This window comes from Sphaerodactylus townsendi, linkage group LG04 (assembly GCF_021028975.2).
Source record: "Sphaerodactylus townsendi isolate TG3544 linkage group LG04, MPM_Stown_v2.3, whole genome shotgun sequence".
In the NCBI taxonomy this organism is placed as follows: Eukaryota; Metazoa; Chordata; class Lepidosauria; order Squamata; family Sphaerodactylidae; genus Sphaerodactylus; species Sphaerodactylus townsendi.
The window spans coordinates 5088276-5096755 of NC_059428.1; the positions used below are offsets into that span (position 1 = coordinate 5088276).

Below are 8480 nucleotides of genomic sequence, written 5' to 3' on the forward strand. Positions count from 1 at the left end.
CTCCATGAACTTTGCAAGCGCTGGCTGAAGCCAGAGAGGCACTCCAAGAAGCAGATCCTGGACCTGGTGATCCTGGAGCAGTTCCTGACTGTCCTGCCCCAGGAAATGCAGTGCTGGGTGAGAGGATGTGGGCCGGAGACCAGTTCCCAAGCAGTGGCCCTGGCCGAAGGTTTCCTCCTGAGTCAGGCAGAGGAGAAGAGGCAGGCAGAACAGGTGAGGGCTTGTCTTTCCAGGGTAGTCCAGTTCAAGCTACACTATTTCACCTTCTCCGAAGGCTTCCCTGCCTGATATTTGTCCAAGTTTTAATCCTCTGGATGGCAGATTTAGGAAGGTGCGTCAGCAACCCCTTCTTCTGGAGAATTTCTTATTCCTCCAGATAGTTCAACAACGTTGAAAGAAAACCCTACCAGGTTGACTTAAAGAAAGATGCAGTTTCTGGGATTGGGACAGAATCCGTTCCTTAGTGTGCTGGTTGACAGAGGTGGACTCTACTCTGGAGAACTGGGTTTAATTCTGCACTCTTACTCCAGTTTGGTGAACCAGGTGTGTTTGCCTTCTCCTCTGCAGGAAGCCTGTCTGGTGTCCTTTGGTTATTCACAGTTCTCTCCAAATTCTCTGAGCCCCACCCACCTCCCAAGGTGTCTTTTGTGGGGAGAAGAAGGGAAAGAGTTAGTGAGCCGTTTTGACACTCTTTAAGCTCAAGAAAAGCAGGGTATAAATTAAAACTCTTCTCCTTCTACTCCTTGTTGCTGTTTCTACTGTTTCAGAAGTTGGGTCTATCCGTGAAGATGGAAGTTAAACTGGAAAGAGCTCCGTTGGAGGAAGGGCAGCCGGACCAGGCCCAGGAATGTGCCCAAGATGCCCTCTTTCATGGTAAGGACTTATTCCAACTAGATGGCATTGGGACACCCAGTTAATTCGATGAGTAGAGAAATGCTTTTTCATCCATATTGTGGTGCTCAGTGTTTAGTAGTTGGGATTCCCATAGAACTGGATTAGAAATTTCCTCCCATTGATTACAATATTCACATCCCTCCTTTCTCCATTGGAGAGATTCAAGGTAGCTCAAAATTAAAAGCAGACAAATCTCAGCCAAGTTCTTCAGTCTTGTGAATCAACAAAGTCTGCGTGTTCTAAGAAGAGTGGGCAAATGTGTTTTGTGCTCTTGCTTATTGGCCATTTGAGTAGGCACTGTAGGAAACAGAGCCCTGGATGAGGGATGCTAGACTGGGGGTGGGCAGGGCTTGAGGTGGGTGTGATGCCATGCTGATGTTGCCTGTGGCCAAAAACCCAGACGTGACATCAGTGGATCAGTAGATGCTCTGGACACTCAGTGAGATGACCCCCCATTTATGCATGTACTTAATTCAAGTCTGGTTTTTTTTAACCTGATGTGATAGTGACTTTCCAGATGATTTCCCTGTTTTTCTTCCACCGGCCTGGATTCAAGGGCCCACCCAGTGTCAGTGGCATCTATAGTCCCCCAATGCTCATGGGTACCTTGTGTTTCTCTTCCACCTCTCCCATGACTTACTAGAAAGGCTGAGTGTTCTTGCTGAGTGTACATAGGGCAAAGTTTCACAGCCCTGAGAACCGGGGTACAGGAAGCATGATTCACACAAGCCAATAGAATAGGAAGTGGAAGCTAATACTCTTTCTTCCCTTTTCCCTCCCTCACAGACAGCGAAGAAGCAGGGTTGATCTTTTCTGTTTGTAGAGGTGTGAGAACGGCTGCTGCACGTCCAGTCCAGGTATGGCAGATGAGCAAAGGACAGCCGGGGTCTGCTCTCCTTTCTCAAGGGGACTTTTCTCCTGCAGTTGGTGTTGAGGGGCCCAAGCAAGAGCCTCTGACCGCCACTCCTTTTACACCCTTAACCCTCCCAAAATGTCCCCTTCCAGCGCACCACTTTGTCGTGGCATGACCTCTGAAGCCTGAATCTGCCTTTTCTTTCAGTCTCTGGTTTCTTTTGAGGAGGTGGCTGTGTCTTTCACAGAGGCAGAGTGGGCACTGCTAGATCCAGACCAAAGAGCTCTTTATGAAGACGTCATGCTGGAGAACTATGGGAGCGTGGCTTCTCTGGGTAAGAAACTTGCACAGGTGCCAGACTTATACATTTCTGCCTTCTGGATTACGCATGAATCACAAGTTTGAACAGTAATGTGTTGCGTTGAGGCCTGTCCCACTATTTGCTCCTTTGTGGAAGTCGAGCTATCTGGTTTGTCCGTGTCAGCTGAGTCCAATGTTATGGCCATCACCCCAACCACAGAGAGGTTTTCCAGCCTGAGGCCAACCCAGGACTGAGAGGCCCTCTGGGAGAGTCCGGAAGAGGCCACATCCTAATTGTCACATCCTAATCAAAGCACTCCCGAAATATGCTGATCCAGCCTTTGTTTAAAAACCTCCAAACCACTCTCCGTGGCAGTGAATTCCACTGTTGAATACCAAAATCTTAGACTTAGTAGGGTTAATGCACAACCTGTTAACTGAACAATTAATCGTTGCATTGGAGATGCAGATTTTTGAGACCTGACCTCAAGCGAGACAGCAGGACTGCATCATCAGCATAGAGAAGAGTTGGAATAAGGACACCATTCAGATGAGGACAGTGTGAGTTAATGCTGTTCAAGGTGGAAGCAAAATCGTGCAAAAAAAGATTGAACAGCACAGGTGCCAGCACACAGTCCTGTTTGACATCACATGAAACCGGTATTTTAGATGTTAATGGGCCTAATGGATTGCTCCTCACCGGACAAAAAGGGTTCCTGTAGAGAGACATGATTAGAGAGAGAAGCCTGGGTTCTATGTCAAGTTTCTTTAATTTCTGCCATAGCAGATCTACAGAATCAAAGGCCCCCTTAAAATCTATAAAAGCTACAAAAAGGCTAGTTTTTTCCTTTAAGCAGGTATTTTGAAATAAGTGTTTTCAAGACCAAACAATGATCCAAGGTGGTCTTTCCTTTAATAAAGCTAATCTGTTCTATACCAATGAGCTTTTTTTATTGAGATCCAGGTGAGAAGATGATTAAGTAAAGATTTGGCATGCAATTTGCCTGAAATTGACAAAAGACCAATTGGTCTATAGTTGGAAGGTAAATTATAATCCCCCTTTTTGTACAGAAACAATAATCAACATATAATAGTTCTGGCCTGCTATGCAAAACAGACTAGCAGGGGCTCAGTCCTCTACAGTTCTCTCTAGCTATATACAGGCTCCAGGCCTCTTAACTGAACTCTGTGAAGTTGACTGGCTTCAGTTACAGGCAGCACCCATTATAACATTTCATAACAGGAAACCAAAATACAAACTAACAGTCAATCAATATAAACACAATATCCCCTTCTCAACAATTAATACAAACATTTTCATACCTGAAATACAGGCCTCTTAACAATTATGAGGAAATGGAGCCTTTCCTTCCTTATATGGAAAATGTGAGCTCTTTAGCTCCCCCTAATGTACCCTGGGTTACACAAACAGCTTAGCTACATATATTTACTGTATATGCATGAGTATAACACCCGAATATAAGTTGAGGGGAGCTTTTTCAGCATTAAAAATGTGCTGAAAAAGTCCACTTATACACAAGTTTATACGGTATGCCTAATCTGAGGATCAATAGTAGAAATGGTAGATGTTGAAGCACGTGTCCCACTGGCAAATAAGCCCAGAAGCTTCTGGTATCATTTGAATGGGCTGCCTGTATAAAAGCCTTCCACTTCTCATTAATTTGGCTATGACGACTTTTGCGAAGGGCATGTGAAAGATGATTCTTCAACAGAAAATATTCAGTAGGAGATTAGCAGGTCCTTGCTGTCTGGATTCATTATAGGTTATCCGCATTTGCTTTTTTATTGTCCTGCATTCCACAGTGAAATTAATCTCAGTAGGTGTCACATGAGGGGGACTGAAACGTCAGGAGGAAATTCTAATAGAACACGGCCATACAGCCCAGAAACCACACAACACTCCACATTCTAATTTCTCAGTTGCCAAACATTGCAAAACACTTGGGGGTGGGGGTGATGTGGAATATCTGATAAACAAAATGGTCACCCATTAATGAGCAGTGCCTGGTGTATGATTTGGCTTCTTGCCCATGTGCTCTGTGGAAATAGACAAGGATGGTGTTTCTGAAGGAAAGGTTGAGGACAGAGACCGACCACCAAGGCAGGAGTGAAACAAGCGGACAAGACAGCAGATAAGCCCATTTTGTCCCACGGAGGATGCTTCTATAAAAGACTAGTCCAAAAAGTAAGATCAACCAAAACAAGAACAAATCAATGTCTTCATGCTTACCAGAGAATCTGCTCCAGGGGGAAAGCAAATGAAAATGTAGCCTTTGGAAAGGCCTTCAGAAAGAACATCACTCTTATTTCTTAGAGGCAAATTCCCTCAGGAGACAAATTGTATGACTGCGTGAAGTGCGGAAAGACCTTAAGTTAGAAATCAGCCATTTCATCCCATCAAACTTTCCGCATGGGCCATAAACGGCGGCTTGGGGACAGCAAAAACACCGTCCCCAGGCCGCCATTCGCACAGGGGGCGCAGCTGCATCGCAGCCGCGCCGCCTTCGCGCCGGCTGGCCGTCCCGACGCCAGCGTTTTCCCAGTGCGCTTGGAAGCGCACTTGTTGGGAAACGCCGGCTGGAAGCCGCTGCCATGCGAACGGCAGCGGCTTCCCGGCGCTTCCCCCCACTCCCTCCCTGTACTTACCTTGTCCCCGGGTCTCCGGCGCGTCGCCGAGGCCTGGGGACACGCCCCCCCTGCCCTGCGCCGCTGGAGCAGGCGCGCAGGGCCAGGGGGGCGTGTCCCCAGGTCTTGGCGCCGGGCCAGAGACCCGGGGACACGCCGGGTCGGCCGGGCGCCGGCGCTCCGTGGCGCCGGCTGCCCGGCTCTTTCTAGGACCGTCCATGCGGACAGTCCTAGCATCGTCGGGTCGGCGTCGAGTACGCCAACCCGGCCGCTTCCGCATTCGTGCGGAAACGGCCTCAGTCGGTGAGGGGGTGTATAAATCGTTAGATTGCAAACCAAGCTTTTCTGATGCAGCAGACCTGGGTGTCCTTTTAAAGTGTATAATAATGTAGTGAAACATGTTTGAGTAGAGGAAACTTCTAGTGAGATCAGACTTCCTTGTGTGGATTCTAACAGGATTTCTCTTCTTATTCCAGCAGGGGAGGAGCAGTGGAATGAGGGTGATGAGACAGTGCTAAATAAAATCCTGAACAAAGATTTGGAAGGAATGTTCAGGAATCAAAGTGAACCAAATAAGCAGAAAGGAAGTCACATGACTGAAAACAGGGATAAACCCATTTCATGCCAAGGACAGGATTTCAATGAACTAATCCAAACAGTTGAGGAAGCACATCAGTGCTTGGAATGTGGGATTACCTTTTCAGATCAAGGCCAATATGAGATCCATTTGCAAATGCACAGTGGAAAGAAGCCCCATCAATGCCTGGAGTTTGGAAATAATTATGTTCACAGAACAGAGCTACTTAGCCTTCAAAGCACAAATAAAGAAGAGAAACCTTATAGCTACACAGACTGTGGCAAGAGCTCCTCACAAAAATCAGATCTTTCTCAAAACCATTGTGGGACTCATTCAGGAGAGAATCCATTACTCCTCATAGAGAGTGGAAAGGTGTTCTCTGGTATAAGAAAGGGTTATGTTCATCTTCTAAAGGAAAGAATAATAAGGGCACATAAATGTTTTTGGTGTGGAAAGTTCTTCAGTTGGAGATCAAAGCTCCTGGTGCACCAAAGAACTCACACAAAGGAGAGACCATTTGAATGCTCAGAGTGTGAAAAGAGATTCAGTCACAGTAGCACTCTTAAAGAGCATCAAAGAACACATACAAAGGAGAGACCTTTTGAATGCGCAGAGTGTGGTAAGAGATTCAGTCGGAGTAGCCATCTTTTTGTGCATCAAAGAATTCATACAAAGGAGAGACCTTTTGAATGCTCAGAGTGTGGAAAGAGATTTAATCAGAGTAGCAATCTTCGACAGCATCAAAGAACTCACGCGAAGGAGAGTCCTTTTGAATGCTCAGAGTGTGGAAAGAGATTTAATCAGAGTAGCAATCTTATAAACCATCAAAGAACTCACACAAAGGAGAGACCTTTTGAATGCTCAGAGTGTGGAAAGAGATTTAGTCTGAGTGGCACTCTTCAACGGCATCAAAGAACTCACACAAAGGAGAGACTTTTTGGATGCTCAGAGTGTGGAAAGAGATTTAGTCAAAGTAGGTATCTTCAAGAGCATCAAGCAACACATACAAGGGAGAGACATTTTGAATGCTCATGGTGTGGAAAGAGATTCAGTCACAGTAGGACTCTTAAATGCCATCAAAGAACACATACAAAGGAGAGAGATTTTGAATGCTCAGAGTGTGGAAAGAGATTCAATCACAGTAGCACTCTTAAACAGCATCAAATAACTCACACAAAGGAGAGACCTTTTGGATGCTCAGAGTGTGGAAAGAGATTTAGTCAAAGTAGGTATCTTCAAGAGCATCAAGCAACACATACAAGGGAGAGACATTTTGAATGCTCAGAGTGTGGAAAGAGATTCAGTCACAGTAGCACTCTTAAATGCCATCAAAGAACACATACAAAGGAAAGACCCTTTGAATGCTCAGAGTGTGGAAAGAGATTCAGTCACAGTAGCACTCTTAAACAGCATCAAAGAACTCACACAAAGGAGAGACCTTTTGAATGTGCAGAGTGTGGTAAGAGATTCAATCGGAGTAGCCATCTTTATGTGCATCAAAGAACTCACACAAAGGAGAGACCTTTTGAATGCTCAGAGTGTGGAAAGAGATTCAGTCAGAGTAGCACTCTTCGACAGCATCAAAGAACTCATGCAAAGGAGAGACCTTTTGAATGCTCAGAGTGTGGAAAGAAATTCTGATCAGAGTAGGAATCTTCTACACCATCAAAGAACTCACACAAATGAGACACCTTTTGAATGCTCAGTGTGTGGAAAGAGATTCAGTTGGAATGACACTCTTCAAGAGCATCAAAGAACTCACACAAAGGAGAGACTTTTTGAATGTTCAGGGAGTTGAAGGAGATTCTATCTTCAAGGGCATCAAAGAACTTACACAGAGGAGATACATTTTGAATGTTCACAGTGTGGAAAGAGATTCCGTTGGGAGCAGCTGTCTTCAAACTCATCAAAGAACTTGCACGGAGAGACCTTTTGAATGCTTAGAGTGTGGAAAGAGATTCAGTAGCAATCTTCAACAGCATCAAAGAACTCACGAAAATGATAGACCTTTTGAATGCCCAGAATGTGGCAAGAGATCAAAAAATTCACACTAAGGAGATCTTTTGAATGGGTGTGGAAAGAGATTCAGTTTGAATAGCCATCTTCAATGGCATCAAATAATTCACATGAAGAGGAGATCTTTTAAATGCTCTGTGTGCTGAAAGAGAATCAGTCAGAGTATCTGTCTTCAAAAGACTCAAAGAACCCACACTGGGGATAGACCTTTGTAGTGCACCTTGTACGGCCTCTGTCCACTCTCAAAGGAGGCACTCCAATTTGATCCCCTTCTTCTCAGAATAGTTTGGAGGGCACCCCCTCTATAGCAAAAAGTGCTTTTGTATGCTCAGTGTGTGGGAGGAGTTTCACTCTGTGTGGCTAGTTCTCTTGTTCTTTTTGTGTTCTTCTCCACTTCTCCACTCTGATTATTATAAGAGTTCTCTTTATTCCTATGTGTACATCGCTGGAATGCTGCATTGAGGGTGTTGATTCCTTTTTTCTTATCTTTTGCTTCGTTTTTTATTGAGCAATTTAGTTTTCCCACTCATCCATCAAGGTTTTTAATTTCATGGAGCTACATCAGGGGTCTGCAGCCTGTGGCTCTCCAGATGTTCATGAACTACAATTCCCATCAGCCCCTGTCAGCATGGCCAGCTGGCAGGGGCTGATGGGGATTGTAGTTCATGAACATCTGGAGAGCCACAGGTTGCAGACCCCTGGGCTACATAAATAGCCTTTCCACAGTTCAACAGCTGACTTGATTACCATCCTCCTCTTTACTTTCTACCTTTTCCCAGCCATTTTGAGAATTATCAGCTACTTAATCTTTTTGGAATTGTGTCACAAACTCTAGCCTTGCTTAAAGAGAGGAATCCATACTTTAAAAGTAGAATTCTTGTTTTATGGATGGCAAGCATAGGAAACCTAATAACATTTATTGTCTGAACTGTTGGGATCCTTACAAGCAACAGATTATATGTTCCCAGCTGGCCCCTTCCCCTCCCCCCCCCCCACTACTCTGGGAGGACACAGAATTCCCAGAGAAGAAGGAAGGCAGAGAGGAGGAGGAAAGCACCCTGTCACTCAGACATACCCATTCCGAAAGGGAGATAACATTCTTGACTTGATTACTGTCAAGCTGAAAGCTTGAGAAGGACCCTGTAAAAAATAACATGGCTGAAACCAGGCTAAAGCAGCAAGGGTTATGACAAA

At 45.2% G+C, this 8480-nt stretch overlaps 1 long non-coding RNA gene across 1 annotated transcript; it reads left to right on the top strand.

The window, feature by feature from the left end:
- The first annotated feature begins 158 nt into the window (after positions 1-158).
- On the top strand, positions 159-2010 carry LOC125431937. The gene is made up of 4 exons (XR_007244364.1): positions 159-213; positions 768-873; positions 1681-1751; positions 1955-2010. It is a non-coding gene; the product is annotated as an uncharacterized LOC125431937 (long non-coding RNA).
- The last annotated feature ends 6470 nt before the right edge of the window (positions 2011-8480 follow it).